Source organism: Staurois parvus, unplaced genomic scaffold, assembly GCF_062004578.1.
Source record: "Staurois parvus isolate SC_StPar_1 unplaced genomic scaffold, SC_StPar_1.0 ptg000018l, whole genome shotgun sequence".
NCBI classification, from domain to species: Eukaryota; Metazoa; Chordata; class Amphibia; order Anura; family Ranidae; genus Staurois; species Staurois parvus.
Genome location: NW_028317814.1, coordinates 4,259,008 through 4,276,819, shown reverse-complemented (window position 1 = coordinate 4,276,819; position 17,812 = coordinate 4,259,008). Strand labels below are relative to the sequence as shown.

Sequence of the window (17,812 nt, the reverse complement as noted above, 5' to 3'; positions counted from 1 at the left end):
TGGGGCACTATTCCTCCCACTGATACCAATGATGGGACACTATTCCTCCCACTGACACCAATGATGGTGCCCCATCATTAGTGTCAGTGTGTGAGGAATAGTGCCCCATCATTAGTCAGTGGGAGGAATAGCGCCCCATCATTGGTGTCAGTGGGAAGAATCGTGTCCCATCATTGGTGTCAGTGGGAGGAATAGTGTCCCATCATTAGTGTCAGTGGGAAGAATCGTGTCCCATCATTGGTGTCAGTGGGAGGAATAGTGTCCCATCATTAGTGTCAGTGGGAGGAATAGTGCCCCATCATTGGTATCAGTGGGAGGAATAGTGGCCCATCATTGGTGTCAGTGGGAGGAATAGCGGCCCATCATTGGTATCAGTGGGAGGAATAGCACCCCATCATTGGTGTCAGTGGGAGGAATAGCGCCCCATCATTGGTGTCAGTGGGAGGAATAGCGCCCCATCATTGGTGTCAGTGGGAGGAATTGCGTCCCATCATTGGTGTCAGTGGGAGGAATAGCACCCCATCATTGGTGTCAGTGGGAGGAATAACACCCCATCATTGGTGTCAGTGGGAGGAATTGCGTCCCATCATTTGTGTCAGTGGGAGGAATAGCGCCCCATCATTGATATCAGTGGCAGGAATTGCGCCCCATCATTGGTGTCAGTGGGAGGAATAGCATCCCATCATTTGTGTCAGTGGGAGGAATTGCGCCCCATCATTGGTATCAGTGGGGAGAATAGTGCCCCATCATTGGTGTCAGTGGGGAGGAGGAATAGTGCCCCATCGTTGGTGTCAGTGGGGGAGGAATAGTGCCCCATCATTGGTATCAGTGGGGAGAACAGTGCATCGTTGGTGTCAGTGGGGGAGGAACAGTGCCTCATCGTTGGTGTCAGTGGGGGAGGAACAGTGCCTCATCGTTGGTGTCAGTGGGGGAGGAACAGTGCCTCATCGTTGGTGTCAGTGGGGGAGGAACAGTGCCTCATCGTTGGTGTCAGTGGGGGAGGAACAGTGCCTCATCGTTGGTGTCAGTGTGGAGGAGGAACAGTGCCTCATCGTTGGTGTCAGTGTGGAGGAGGAACAGTGCCTCATCGTTGGTGTCAGTGGGGGAGAGGAGCGGCTGCCCCTTCTTCCAGTGCGGCCGCTCGATTTTCACGGGGCCGCTCGGCTCCGCCTCCTCGCCGGTGATTGGTCGCCTGTGTGCTTTTCCAGTGCTGGCGCCCAATCACCGGTGAGGAGGCGGAGCCGAGCAGCCGCGTGACCATCGAGCGGCCGAACTGAAAGAAGGAGCAGCCGCGCTTCCTGGACCGGATCGTCGTGGGACCGGAGCCAGGTAAGGTACAGCAGCCCCTCTGCCCACCCCTGTACTTGGTGTCCGTTGGAGGAGGAGGGGGGGCGGCGCCGCGCCGCTCCTCAAAAAAGTGCCGCCCTGACACCCGCTCGCACCGGCGTATAAGACGACCCCCGACTTTTCAGAAGATTTTCAGGGGTTGAAAAGTCGTCTTATACGCCGGAAAATACGGTACCTGAAATAAATAAATATAAATTCTCATAACAAATTAATTATGAATAGTATTTCACTGAAGCAGTAGAAAGGAGAAAATCCTAAAACCATGATGTGAAAGGTCCCCAGGACATGTGCAGGGTACCCACAGGGAGTTCTTTTGTTTTCTAATTCAACTCAGCGGGCTTAATGGAAAAAACACTGAGGGGTGGTTATACTAACTAAGCAATGTTAGTGTGGCGACCTCTCCAGCTGAGCTATTGTGTTCTGAAAGGGGGATTGCCCTCCCGCCAGGACACACTGATCAGCCATTGGCTGCAAGCGCTGATCGAATGCTGATTTTCCAGCATGCAGTTCAATAAAAGCTAATTGTTGTACTGGCATCTGTCGGACAGACTGTTGCACACATGGGTCGAATGTTGGCTGGTTTCTGTTGAACTGGCCCATATTTAGCCATTATGTACCAGCATTTAATAGCAACGTCTCCAGCAGCAAAAGGAATAAATGACTCTTCATAATTATCTTCTTTTTACGTGCTCTTGATTGCTTTACTCTTTAACTTATTTTATAAAGTGACTTGCTTTTTACTAAAGATTTATACTTGCCTTTAAATGGAATGGATTTATGTGACAAAAGCGGACAATCCAAATAAAAGATTTTAGTTGTAAGTGTTGCTGTTTTTGTTGTTGCTTTAAATAATCACCAGAACCTGATCTGCAGTTGAATAGGGATGAGCCCAGGAAGCTGTCGCTGTTCTATGTCAATCATATGTGGACAAGGCATTTCCTGCTTTGTAGCCACACTTACTGTATACATGCCCCTTGTATATGTGCATGACGTATACCACCGGCATGTACAGGATGCCTCAGCTGCTTATGACTGGCATATAACAGTGACAGCTTTATGGCGGGATCACTCACATGGGTTCAGACTATGATCCAAACTCATCCCAACAGTTGAATCATACTGATGATTTTATGCTTCATGCACATAAATGTTTAACTTTGATGTCCTCAAGTATAAAATCTCCAGCTCTTTTCCCCACCCAAGTCGCTGCATGTTCTGCCAATACATGTGAATTGCTGTGCTTATATTTATGTAAATGCCAACAGCTTCTGTATTCTGTGTTTACCCATGCATGCCTGTGAGGCACATTTCCCCAAACGCCCTTTTCTTGTTTGGGGAAATACACTGTACACGCATGTGCGGGTAAACACTGCTGCAGAAATGATTGGCATTTCCATGAGTACGGCCACATACAACCATTCACTTGTATTGGTGTGTGTACGCAGGACATTTAGCTCCTCAGGTACAAGAAAGCCCCTGAATGTTTCCGTTTGAGGATTTTGGAGCTAATAAACTTCCGTGTGACCCTAGGTTCACAACGTGCGGGCCACGTTTTGCATGGGCACGAGAGCCCATTCATTTGAATGGACGCCTGTGCCCCGTGACACGCAGGGGAGAAGTCCCTGCAATTCTTCTGAAAACGCAACCTGCATGGGAACCTCTGTTCCCAGTATGGCTGTGTCTTCCAGTGTGGGCGGCGTGCCAATAGAACTAATGGCACTCGCCCGCAAGTCCGCATTCCTCTGTGCGGGTGGTGCGGGGGAACGGATTTTCGTGCGGATCTGCAGCAGCATCACCCGCACAGATGTGACCCTAGCCTTAATCAGGTCTCTAGCAGTGTGAACCTACACAAGGGGACTTTGCTCCACTCCGAGCCACATTACTAGTAAAGGCAAAAGGAGAAAATGCCCTTTAAAAAGGTCCTGCCTAAGGGTTGATTCACACCTGATTCAGCCAATTCATTTGCATGGGCTTAAAATTGTACCGATTCACACCATAAGTAGTACATGCACTACTTTCTAAACACACACTGCACAGGATCGCATGGTACCATAGTACCATGCAATCTGGTACAGTTAAGTACACTGCATTTGCAATCTGCTTTTGAAGTGTCATTAGGATTATATTGACATCCACAGAAGATCTGTCACCCAGTGTGTTTTAGAACGCAGTGCAGTAAAAGCTCATGGAATGCAGGTTTACCATACTGCGTTTCGATGTGAACAATCCAAAAGAGCAGGCACCAAAAAATTCCTGCTATTTAATCCCAAAAGCTTTCTCTGTACCCTACTCTGATTTCATATTCCATTTTTACTGGGTCTTCTTAATTTTCCCTGATGTTAGGGTAGATTTTTTTCAATTGCCACACTGATGTCGAATGTCAGAACCCTTTGACTGGCCATGCGGTATACAATTTTCTTGTACAATTTTCTTTTAGATTTACAAAAACCATATAATACAAGGTCAAACCTAAACACTTTCAATTTGTATGCAATCAGGCAGGACCTTGCACTACATAGACCAGTGTTTCTAAACCTTTTTGCAGTCAAGGCACCTGTCATGTTTCATATGACTGTCATATTGACTGTCATATGCCTTTAAGTATTTCTATATTTTGTTTCTGCTCCTCCCTTTCCTTTGGTTTAGTTAATGCTGTATAGGTAGCCCTCCCCCTTTCCCAGAAATGCATTGCAGCTCTAGCCTCATGTCATGGAGCAGGAAACATTATGATCTTTTGACCTATCAAATGTTCATTGTTGTAAGATTCTCTCAGTTTATGGAATAAACTCACAAGATCTACAAGATGTCTTATCGATTATGTCACTGACTGTGGCATCCAACTGAGGTTGAAGGTTTCGCTATCTCATCACAACTGTAAGTTACAGAGATCACTCTATCAATGCTTAGATTGGAGAGACAGAACAGCACCCCTTTAAAATTCTGCACAATCTGAAGGTACCCCATTCTAATATGTAAAAAAAACGATTCTACAAACATCCCTTACACCCAACATTGGAGTTGATTTATTCTTCCAAAGCAAATACATCTTTGCACACTGGTATTGACTAGTATTCCAGAGCGTCTCTGTTTTTCTCCCTCACTTTGCTAATGTGACTCCAGTGCTGGTGGAGAGGGGCAAACAAAAATGATATGCATGCACCCCACATCTTCCTTATCAACTGATGTCATTGGTTGTTGGATGCAGGCAGCTAGAAGGTCATAGAATTGCACAATGAAAACCTGTTGCTTTGTGTATTACCTGCCAAGGTACCCCTGAAGAAGCCTGAAGGCACCCTGGTTGAGAAAGGCTGACATAGACCATGTATAATGTATGGCCAGCTTTACTGACTACAAATACAGTCTCATTAACAGTAAAAAGACAGTTCACGGGCCTTAACCATCAAGTCTGTGAAACTTTGATTACAGTAACAGAGTACAACTGAATCAGAGAGCGGAATAGAAAAGGTTTTTCTGTAGGGATTTCTAGTAAAGGTAATAGTAGGCATCTTAAGGTGTTGGGTCTTAGGCGGGACCAACCATTCGAAAAGTGAATAAAACAGAATATAGATAGGATACAGACCTTTGATCCCAGACAGCCCAAAGCTCCCAACTGTCCCTGATTTTGAGGGACTGTCCCTCATTCGGTACCAAAAGTTCCTCTGTCCTGCTTTCCTCCTCATCTGTCTCTCATTTTGGTTTGATCTATATAGTTGTAGATAAAATGCACCACTTAGCTATCAAAAAGTGTTACACAGTGTTAAACCTTTCATCCAATTTCTAAATTGTTGCATTTGTAAACTTCAAAAGCCAATATAAAGGAACAGTAGTTGTAAAAATGCACATGTCGGTTTAACCTAACATTTGGTACATTTCTCCTTTAGGGGGTCATGGCAGGGCGTGTGTCCTTTGGCTACATACTTTTGTTAATAGGTGTCCCTCATTCCCATCTCAGAAAGTTGGGAGGAATGTGAAAGTGGCCAAAACTTCCAGTGGTCAAACACACCCACAGTCATGGCCAGATCTAGGGGGTGCTGGGGTGGGCTGCTCCCCCCCAGATTTCTGTTGTGCCCCATCCCCCCCGGCTGATGACCGAGTACCTTTCCCCATTCTCAAACTCAGGGCTGGCCCGGGACGTGAGTGCACAGCACGGTGCAGTTATCAGGAGAGAGGCTGTGTGGTGCCCTCTCCCTCCTGTCAGTGCAGCGCTCCTCCACACAGCACATCACACTGGATCGCTAGCTCGGATTGCACACAGTTTAATTACCTGCACCCTGCACACATTTCCTTCTGGAGGAGGTAGGGTGCAAGTAAAGTGTGCAGTTTGGACTAGTGATCCTGTGTGTGTGTGTGTGTGTGTGTGTGTGTGTGGGGGGGGGGGGGGGGGGGGGGAATTTGTTGAAGATTAGAGGTGGAGGGATTACTGACTATTTGCACTGGGGAGGGATATTTACTAGGAGGGGGATTGGAGGGGAATATGTGCAAGGAGGAGGTATTGGTGTGTGTGTTTGTGTGTGGGGGGGGGTTATACAGTTGCAAGAAAAAGTATGTGAACCCCTTGGGATTACGTGGAGTTTTGCATGAATTGGGCATAAAATGTGCTCTGAACGTCATCTAAGTCACAACAATAGAAGAACACAGTCTGCTGAACATAATACTACACAAACATTAGATGTTGCCATGGTTTAATTGCACATAACATGTAAACATTCACAGTGCAGGGAGGAAAAAGTATGTGAGGCCCTAGCTTAATGACTTCTCCCAGAGCTAATTGGAGCCAGGAGTGAGCCAACCTTGACTCCAATCAGTGTGATGGTATTGGATGTGTTGCTGACCGCCGTCCTGCCCTCAAAAAACACACACCTGTTTTGGGTTTACTGGTTTCAAGAAGCACTGTCTAATGTGAACCATGCCTCGCAGAAAAGAGCTCTCAGAAGACCTACGATCAAGAATTGTTGACTTGCATGAAACTGGAAAGGGTTACAAAAGTATCTCCAAAAGCCTTGATGTTCATGTGTCCACGGTAAGACAGACTGTCTACAAATAGAGAAAGTTTAGCACTGTTGCTACTCTTCCTAGGTGTGGTCGTCCTGTAAAAATGACTGCAAGAGCACAGCACAGAATGCTGCATAGGGTAAAGAAGAATCCCAGAGTGTCAGCTAAAGACCTACAGAAATCTCTGGCACATGCTAACATTTTTGTTGACACATCTACAATAAGGAAAACATTAAACAAGAATGGAGTACATGGGAGGACACCATGGAGGAAGCCATTGCTGTCCAAAAAGAATATTGCAGCACATTTGAAGTTTGCAAAAGAGCACCTGGATGTTCCACAGCACTACTGGCAAAATATACTGTGGACAGATGAAACCAAGATTGAGTTGTTTGGGAAGAACACACAACACTATGTGTGGAGAAAAAAAGGCACAGCACACCAACATCAAAACCTCATTCCCACTGTAAAACACGGCGGAGGGAGCATCATGGTTTGGGGCTGCTTTGCTGCCTCAGGGCCTGGACGGATTGTTGTCATTGATGGGAAAATGAATTCCAGAGTTTATCAAGACATTTTGTAGGAAAACCATCTGTCCGCCAACTGAAGCTCCGCAGAGGATGGGTGATGCAACAGGACAATGACCCAAAGCATACAAGTAATTCAACAAAACAAAGGCTGCAACAGCACAGAATACGCCTTCTGGAGTGGCCCAGTCCTGACCTCAACCCAATTGAAATGCTGTGGCATGACCTTAAGAGAGCGATTCACACCAGACATCCCAAGAATATTGCTACACTGAAACAGTTTTGTGAAGAGGAGGGGTCCAAAATTACTCCAGATCGTTGTGCAGGTCTGGTCTGCAACTACAGGAAACGTTTGGTTGAGGTTATTGCTGTCAAAAGAGGGTCAACCAGTTATTAAATCCAAAGGTTCACATACTTTTTCCTCCCTGCACTGTGAATGTTTACATGTTATGTGCAATTAAACCATGGCAACATCTAATGTTTGTGTAGTATTATGTTCAGCAGACTGTGTTCTTCTATTGTTGTGACTTAGATGACGTTCAGAGCACATTTTATGCCCAATTCATGCAAAACTCCACGTAATCCCAAGGGGTTCACATACTTTTTCTTGCAACTGTATGTGCAAAGCGGAGGATTAGGGGGGATACTGTATGTGCTAGGAAGAGGGTGATAAGTGCAAGGAGGGGGGCTGGGGAAGTGATATTTGTAAGAAGGAGGATTAGGGGCATATGTGCAAGGATGAGGATTAGGCGGGATATGTGCAAGGTTGAGGGATTTGGGGGGGGGGGAATATGTACAAGGAGGAGGGATAAGGGGGGATATGTGCAAGGAGGGGGGTTGGGGGGGTTTGTGCAAGGAGGAAGGATTGGGGGAAACATGTGCAAGGAGGAAGGATTGGGGGAGATACATGCAAGGAGGGGGGATTAGGGGGGATACGTGAAAGGATGGGGGATTGGGGGGATATGTGCAAGGTGGAGGGTTTATGGGGGGACATGTGAAAGGAGGAAGGATTGGGTGGATACGTGCAAGGAGGAGGAATTAGGGGGGATATGTGCAAGGAGGAGGGATTAGGGGAGATATGTGCAAGGAGGAGGAATATGTGCAAGGAGGAGGTTTTAGGGTTCAAATGTGCAAGGAGGGGGGATTAGGGGAGATATGTGCAAGGAGGAGGGATGTGTGCAAGGCCAGCTACATACTGTGCAGATGGATGCTGTGTCTGTAAGAGAATCTGATCTCGGCTATGTGCTGTACCCAGGCTGTTTGCAGTGTGGGGAAGAGAGGAGGAGACCTGCTGAGTGCTATACCCGCAGTGACCCTGTCCTCTTCTTTGCCGACCAATGTCTTATGTCAGTAATAAAGGAAAAATGGTTCAAAAATCAACTCGCCAGCCAGTTTGCCAACAACCAAACTGACCTGTCTAACAGTATGCGTTAACAGCAGGGGGCAGGGGTTTAGTTAGCAAACATTTGCAAATACATACGTAAGCCACAGAGCCACATCACGGCACCCTGATATTCTGTGGTCCTAACTCTACAAATTCACATCCTCTGCCCCCCCCCCCCCCCCCCCCGAGATTTTGTACTGCACCCCTACATCAGACAGTCTACATTCGGCCCTGCCCACCGTACAATGTTCCGGTCAACAACCTTCAGACTCCCTAAGCAGCCTGACTGCATCAGAGTAAAAGGATATGTCCACCTGAGATATCCTGTACACAGGCAATAAAACTCAGCTACCCGAAGAACTGGTTAAATACAAAACTGCTGTGTGAATGGCATTGACAGGCTGCACCGTATATGTTATGTATGATTTTGGCCATTGCTACACTTTAATGCTACAGTCCAGACATCAGAACTACTGAACCTGTTTTGGCTGTTTGAGCAAAAATTCCTACACAAACACTGCAAATTCTGGAGCAAAGCCATCACAGGAGAGAGAAGGCTGTGATAGCTGCAAAGAGGTGGCCAACTCCATATTAACACCCATGGTTTTGGAATAGGGCGTCCAACAAGCTCATATGCATGGCCAGGTGTCTACAAACATCTGGCCATATTGTATATGGTTAGAAAAATATAAATCTAAGTACTCATTTGTGTAAAGCTGAACTCCAGGCAAACATCTAGACAGATTCAATACATACATGGAGCTACCTAAATATTTGTATTTCTGTCCAGTCAGTCCTGGGATTTAGACAGCTCTGCCACACAGCGCAGCCCCATCCAGCAAGGAAGAACACCTGATTTTACTCTAACTTGTTCTTCCCCAACCTGTGACTGGACAGTAAAGGAGAAGCAGCGCTGTAATAAACTCATCTCTCTGTCACTTCTGCTTCACCATCCCCCCCCCTTCTCCCCGAAGCTCCGCTGTACAGCATCTGCAAGAAGCTGATACAAGGTCAAATCAAGGTACTTACTCTGCTTACATTAAAAAATACAATAAATGACATTTTAACCGCTTACCTATAGCTCTATAGCAGATATACTGCTACAGGGCAGCCATTCTGCGCAGAATCAGGTAAATATACGTGATTTCGCATTTCTGGGTAGGGGCACACGTGTGTGCCACCCTAACCGCGATGCAAATGGTTGCAGCGGATGTCAATCACCGGGTTCCGGACGCCGATTCTCAGTGTGTAAACAACACAGATCTCTCTCCTGTCAGCATGGACATGCTGCTTTCTCTCTCTGCACAGCATGTCTCCCTAGTAAAACAGCACACAGTGGAAGCAAAACACAACACACAGTTAGGCCTTTGATCACCCCAGATGTTAACCCATTCCTGCCCAGGGTCATTAGTACAGCGTCAGTGCTTTTTATTAGCACCGATAACTGTATTAGTCTCATTGAGGTGTCAGTGGCCATCAGTTCCCACTCAGTGTCAGAATGCCCGCCACAGTCCCGTTATAAGTCACTGATCGCACCATTACTAGTCTAAATAAAAAAAAATTCCAGTATATATACTGCCATTTGTAGACGCTACAACTTTCACGTAAACCAATTCATTTACACGTGTTGGGATTTTTGTTTAGCACAGACATGTAGCAAAATATATTTTGACCTAACTTTATGAAGACATTTTATTTTTCTAATTTTACATTGGATGTTTTATAGCAAAAAAAAAAAAAAAAAACCCCAGAGATGATCAAATACCACTGAAAGAGAGCTCTATTTGTGGGAAAAAATGACATAAATTGAATTTATGTACAGCGTTGCATGACCGTGCAATTGTCCTCTGGAGGGCAAATGGTTAATAAAAATACAGGCATGTGCTAATTTGTGTTTTTTATATACAGTAGGTATGGAATTTAGCTTTAAATATTCAAATTCCAAAAAAAAAAATGACTGAAATAAAAAACATGACACATCAATCATTTAACCCAATGACAACAGATAAAGAAAATACAATTGTCTCACCCCAAACCCCCCATTCACAGACAGCCAGCAAAAACTTCACAGATCTAGGTAGTAGACTACTAGTTGCCAAGCCTGTCTTCATGAAGCAATGACTGTAAAGTAATTATAGAGCAACCCTCACCGCCATTGATCCCGGGCTTTGCTGCCCTTCCTGTAGGCCCGGGATGGCCATGGCGTGTGCCAGCGGCTAGAGGGAATGGTGATCAGAGAACATCAGTTCACCAATTGTTCCTCAATTGAATAAACTCAGAAATAACAAGCATTTTGACACTTCCAGGTTTTAGTGCTTGTCATGACTTGTGCTTCATTAACATGTTACCCCAAAGCTGAAGATTTCTGTTATGTGTTGGGTTAAACCTATAGCATGTCAGGCCTGCACAGGGTGTCCCTGTATCCCCTGTAGTCATCACAGTTTTGGGGGGTTTTTTGCAGTAAAAGCAAGTTCAGCAAGGGATTTAGCTGCCCCGTATTATTCCTGCCTTTTAAACTACTGGGGTCACAAACACTTTAACTTCAGTGGAGTGCAGGGGAGACATTAAGAATCTAATAGACCCCCAAAGTTTCCTTAAAGAGAACCTGCCACCTCATATACAGTATGCTAACACATAGGGGGCCTGGCATCCCTTCCAGGGGGTTGATGGCACAATCTCACCTGTTATATTTGACCAGAAAACTGAGTCATATAAAGTGTCTGTGTACACTAACATTATCTGTAGTGTATGCTTTTACTAAACATAAAGGGTTTAATAAACCATTATGCTAATATCGTATGACATAAAAAAAATGTAGACTAACACTGTTTATCCTCCAGGGTCTCTGCTTTCAGAAAATATAGAAGGTGTTGGGGGTTTTAACGAATCTTTAGGTCTAGAATGTGCATTTTAATGTGTATTCAAAAAATGAAAACGGGATAAAAGGCTGTGGCAGTGAAAGGGTTACATCATGGGACTTGGCTGAGAATAACTGTCACTTTTTGAAAATGAGGCTGCGGCTTGTTTATCACGTGTGCAGCTTGTTTATTGCAGTGCCTGCCAGCAGGAGCTCATGGAATCGCAAACAGCAAATCGCTTCGGCTTAACAGAAATGCATAAATAAATTCAACAAATTTCCTTTTGTGGATTAACAATGGCCGCGGCCTTTATTATTGGTTTACCCATTACATATTATAAGAATTATAGTTCATAACAACATAAGAATCTGTCATTTATGTGTCAAATAACAAAATAGCATAGCTATTGTAGGGGGCCCCAGATTTCTAGAATGTTCTGTGACTACAGTAGGTTTCCAGGCCCCCCAAACCCAGCAGTCACAAGGCTCCCCCAAATTCAAATCTTTACCGGACTTTTGGGGGGGGCCTGGAAACCGTTGTTGCTGCGATCACATGACCACAGGGGGGCCTTAGAACTGCTTCCCCCTTTGTTTGGCATTGCGGAGAGAGAGATTGTGGAGGACAGAAGTGTGTGATTTTGCTCGTGATTCTAGCGATTCCTGCTCTATTTCCAACTGTATCTATTTCCAACTGTATTCCTATACAGGATTGAGGATCGTCTGACTCTAATTTATCATCCTTAGAGTTCGGATCACTTACCGCTCTATTTCATTGTATTTAGAGTGCAGGATTGTCTGACTCCATATCCCACCTTTGGAGTCGGGGACAATTCATTTTCCAGTTCAGAGGGGCTGAGTTCATTTCTGATTGTGTGACTATTATCATCACTAGAGTCATATCCATAGGAAATTTTCAGACTCCTCCATCATCAGAGGTGAGGTCTGTCTACATCAACCAGACGATGAAGACAACCACACAGAAAATGGGAGATGGACAACTAGCGACAACAAGTAGGTTTTCTAGTTCATTGTAGCATTGTGTAGTTAGTAAACAGGTTCAGCACACCATACAGCCCAAGTGTACATTACAGCAAGCAGTTCATATGGTGACCTCTCTGCTGCCGACTGCTAAGATGGGGGGAAGGGGGGAACCAGAGAAAAGCTTCTCCATGGCTGCACAAAGCAGTGCAGGATCTGGCGAAGGAGTTCTGTTCTCCTGTCTGCTGCCAATTGCTGAGAAAAGGTGGGGGCAGAGGTGAGGAGAGTGACAAAACCGCAGGAAAGGTGCGAAGACCACATGAAATGGCCTGGTGGGCCGGATTTGGCCCCCGGGCCTTGTGTTTGACACATGTGAGGTAGACAGACAGGTATACGTGAACCCGGTTTTTCTCAGGATAATGCCTTTCTGCTTTTATGGATCCTCTGACAGGGTCAATAGAAGAGGATTTTCAATGTTCACATTTAGGACTCATTCACACGGGCAAATGCTTATTTTCTGGTTTAGGTTCTTGCTGGCAGAGCTAGTAGAAGATTCTGTGTAAAATATGGGCCTAAAATACCTGTATTTAGACGCATTCATACGTACACTCTGCAGATCTGTGTGGTCCCGGAAAAAGCCGTGTCCTACTTTTTTGTGCACAGCTAAATGCTGCACACATTTTTGCATGCGGGGCTCATTCACATGGGTAGATTTTCTGCATGAACAAAAAGGTCTTTGCTGGCAGATCTAGAAGATCTTGCATGAAATACGTGCCTAAAGTACTTGCATTTATACATGTACATGTGTAAAATCTTCAGATCTTTGGGGGTAATCTCTGCAGCTGTGTCCTACTTTTTTGGGCCTGACCAAGGGCTCATTCACACTAGAATGCAGTGCGGGAGAGCCGCGGTCCCTCGCGACTTCCCGCACACCATTCCAATCGCAATGCCCTTGCGATCTGCTGAGTGGCTCAGTTAAAAGTTAACGATGTCCAAAGAGCAGGTCAGAAATGCATTGCATTTGCCCACGCTGGCCCATGTCAATTTGCATGGCACTTTCTGCCAGTGCGGGCAAATGTGTTTCAAAAAGTAGTGCATGCACTCATTTTGGTGTGGCATGGTACAATTTCAGCCCATTCAAATGAATGGATTTGAAGTCGCGCTGCACAGAGCTGCAGATGACTTGCACAGCAATGCACAGCACGTTCCTGAGCAATTCAGCTCGGGCATACTGTGAACCGGCCCAAAATGCAGTACATATTTTGAGTTGTGGACGCAGGTGTATGGGCTCAGTAAATACTATAGTTCTGAGTTTTGATGCGCACAAAACTATACACCGTACGGATCTAAACGCAGTGTTTTTCACTTCCCGTGTGAATTAGCCCTGACTCAAGGACTGTTTATGGGATGGCCAGACAAGTCAACCCTTCAAATCTGATACAATCTGGGGGCTTGTACCTGTTTATTGATGAATATTAGGAACAAATGTCATTCAAATGAACATTTCACTTTTATTTTTCTGCTGTTGTAATTCTTTTCTAATATTGTGTATTCTTACAGGTGGGACAACATGGTCTACAAAAAAACCACATCCCTTGGTAAACCAACATTATCAACGGAATTCAATGAAAAGAATAAGACCATCGTGGGACAACAACCAGGATGACAACCCACAGAAGAAGTTTCAGAGACTTCACCCCAATGCCGACTGGCTCCCAAAATTGGGCCTTAGCAAGAAGGACAGGGCTGACATTGAGGATGGAAAGACTGTCTCGTCTCATGTTGCCCAGGCTGCAGTCGCTATACTGAGAAATCAGTTTAAAGAAAAGGAAGGTCATCCGTGTGTAAGATCTGTTGGCATACATGTCACACCAGTGTTAAAGCCCACTATACAGTTACACTACGACTGGCATGTCGGACATGTGTTTGTATCTGCCTGTAATGGCAAAACGGTAGCGATGGCAGACACCGATCTTGCTATTGATTATAGATCATCACTTAGCTTCCAACAGATGAAAAAAAGCTATTCATCTCTTCTGAATGACCCACTAAACTGCATTCAATATCAAAATGTGCAGCAGCAGGAAGCTAATGGTAACAGCTGTGTGATGTACTCAATTGCCAATATGTTTGAGATGTTGACCCCTGGAGGCAATCCAGAGTGTACCTACAACAAACATCTCTTAAGACCTCATTTCATCAAGTGTCTGGAAAATGGGAGATTTACAGAGTTTCCCAAAGTGCGCAAACCTTCATCACCACCAAGTTTCAAATGCTACAAATCCAGCTTTTGAGCATACCAGCATGGACTATGCTGGTTCTAGATGGTGAGACCGTTTCACAACTTCACTGTTGAGTGCAAGTCTGTACATTATGGCATTCAGGCATACAGAGTCAATCAGCTACTTGCTTAATAGGCTGGACCTGTATTATGCCCGCCAGATAATGGATAGACAGGCTCCGGTGATGGAGTGCTGTCAGGGACTGCGGGTCTCGCAGCGGCGCACAGGTCTGCACATACACAGATTGCCTAGGTGCACTAATGTGCAGGCCCTAGGACCTGGGCGTCGGCAATTGCACCAATGACTGTGCAGGGCGCACTATTTAAACTGGCCAGACGGTGACTAGGTTGCCGCAAGGTCTAGTTCCTGTACCCGTGTTCTGAAGTGTGTTCCTTTTGCCGATCCTGCTTGTCCTGATTTGTGTTGACCTTCTCCTGCTCTGACCCCCGGCTCGTCCCTGACTACTCTCCTGCCTGTTGTATATTACTATTGGACCTCCCATTGCTGAACCTTGGCTCGTGACCCGGCTGCTCTCTGTCTACTGTTTGGTACCTACCTGCCTCCACCGTTACCGACCTGGCTAGTCTGACTACGCTCATTCCTGACTGTCATCCATCCATCCCGCTCGGGACCAGGACTTGTCAGCCTCTTCACAGCAGGCTCACCCCCCGGCACGTACCCTCGGCGGGACCCCTCTACCACAGCTGGGTGCACTCAGGGGTCGCGACCTGGTTTCAGTCTCGCACAAAGTCCATCCCCACCATAAGGGGCTCTGGTGAAAAGGCAGACTGCTACTTAAACTCCGCATCCTGGGGAATCCCGTTCTGTGGATCACTAGAGATTCCGAAGACAAGTGTGCCTGACAAGTGCAAGTCTATACATTATGGACTTCGGGCATACAGAGTCAATCAGCTACCTGCTTAGTAGGCTGGACCTGTATTATGCCTGCCAGATTATGGATAGACAGACTCCAGTGATGGTCATGAGGATATAGAGCATAGCGGCATACCTACTACAGTTATTACCTCTTGGAGGTATCTAGGTTGCCCCGCACTACTTGCTCTCCTCTCTTGTGGTGGAACTATACCTGTGGATCCATATTCCATGTATTTCTGTACCTATGTGGACTGTTCTTATAAGCCGGATATAAAAGTTGATTGGAGAGGGGAAAACATATAAAGAAGTGCAGAAAATGATAGGCTGCTCAGCTAAAATAATCGCAAATGCTTTAAAATGGCAACCAAAAACTGAAAGACGTGCTAGAAAGCAAAAAACTACCATTCGAATGGATAGAAGGACTACCAAAATGGCAAGGACTCAGACAACAATCAGCTCCAGGAAGATCAAAGAAGGTCTAAAGTTACCTGTGAGTACTGTTACAATTAGAAGACGCCTATGTGAAGCCAAGCTATCTGCAAGAAACCCCCGCAAAGTCCCACTGATGAAAAAAAGACGTGCTAAAGAGGTTACAATTACAAATTACAAAGAGCACATTAACTGGCCTAAAGAGAAATGGCGCAACATTTTGTGGACTGATGAAAATACGATTGGTTTTTTTGGGTCTACTGGTGAGACCGTTTCACAACTTCACTGTTGAGTGCAAGACTGTACATTATGGTATTCAGGCATACAAAGTCAATCAGCTACTTGCCTATTAGGCTGGACCTGTATTATGCCCGCCAGATTATGGATAGACAGGCTCCGGTGATGGAGCACAAGTCTGTACATTATGGCATTCAGGCATACAGAGTCACTCAGCTACTTGCTTAATAGGCTGGACCTGTACAATGCCCGCCAGATTATGGATAGACAGGCTCCGGTGATGGAGTGCAAGTCTATACATTATGGCATTCAGGCATACAGAGTCAATCAGCTACCTGCTTAGTAGGCTGGACCTGTATTATGCCCGCCAGATTATCGATAGACAGGCTCCAGTGATGGTCATGAGGATATAGAGCATAGAGGCATACCTACTACAGTTATTACCTCTTGGAGGTATCTAGGTTGCCCCGCACTACTTGCTCTCCTCTCTTGTGGTGGAACAATACCTGTGGATCCATATTCCATGTATTTCGGTACCTATATGGACTGTTCTTATCAGCCGTATATAAAAGTTGATTGGAGAGGGGAAAACGTATAAAGAAGTGCAGAAAATAATAGGCTGCTCAGCTAAAATAATCGCAAATGCTTTAAAATGGCAACCAAAAACTCAAACACGTGCTAGAAAGCGACAAACTACCATTCGAATGGATAGAAGAATAGCCAAAATGGCAAGGACTCAGACAACAATCAGCTCCAGGAAGATCAAAGAAGGTCGGTCTAAAGTTACCTGTGAGTACTGCTACAATTAGAAGACGCCTATGTGAAGCCAAGCTATCTGCAAGAAACCCCCGCAAAGTCCCACTGATGAAAAAAAGACATGTGCTGAAGAGGTTACAATTTGCCAAAGAGCACATTAACTGGCCTAAAGAGAAATGGCGCAACATTTTGTGGACTGATGAAAATACGATTGGTTTTTTTGGGTCTACTGGTGAGACCGTTTCACAACTTCACTGTTGAGTGCAAGACTGAACATTATGGCATTCAGGCATACAAAGTCAATCAGCTACTTGCCTATTAGGCTGGACCTGTATTATGCCCGCCAGATTATGGATAGACAGGCTCCGGAGAGGGAGTTCAAGTCTGTACATTATGGCATTCAGGCATACAAAGTCAATCAGCTACTTGCCTATTAGGCTGGACCTGTATTATGCCCGCCAGGATATGCATAGACAGGCTCCGGAGAGGGAGTTCAAGTCTGTACATTGTGGCATTCAGGCATACAGAGTCAATCAGCTACTTGCCTATTAGGCTGGACCTGTATTATGCCCGCCAGGATATGCATAGACAAGCTCCGGAGAGGGAGTGCAAGTCTGTACATTGTGGCATTCAGGCATACAGAGTCAATCAGCTACTTGCCTATTAGGCTGGACCTGTATTATGCCCGCCAGATTATGCATAGACAGGCTCCGGTGATGGAGTGCAAGTCTATACATTATGGCATTCAGGCATACAGAGTCAATCAGCTACTTGCTTAGTAGGCTGGACCTGTATTATGCCCGCCAGATTATCGATACACAGGCTCCAGTGATGGTCATGAGGATATAGAGCATAGCGGCATACCTACTACAGTTATTACCTCTTGGAGGTATCTAGGTTGCCCCGCACTACTTGCTCTCCTCTCTTGTGGTGGAACTGTACCTGTGGATCCATATTCCATGTATTTCTGTACCTATATGGACTGTTCTTATCAGCCATATATAAAAGTTGATTGGAGAGGGGAAAACATATAAAGAAGTGCAGAAAATGATAGGCTGCTCAGCTAAAATAATCGCAAATGCTTTAAAATGGCAACCAAAAACTCAAAGACGTGCTAGAAAACGACAAACTACCATTCGAATGGATA

General features: G+C 45.5%; 1 protein-coding gene across 2 annotated transcripts in view; it reads right to left on the bottom strand.

The window, feature by feature from the left end:
- NSMCE1 (NSE1 component of SMC5/6 complex) overlaps positions 1 to 17,812 on the bottom strand; it is a 433,288-nt gene that overhangs the window by 149,859 nt on the left and 265,617 nt on the right. The gene's annotated exons all lie outside the window — the stretch shown is intronic.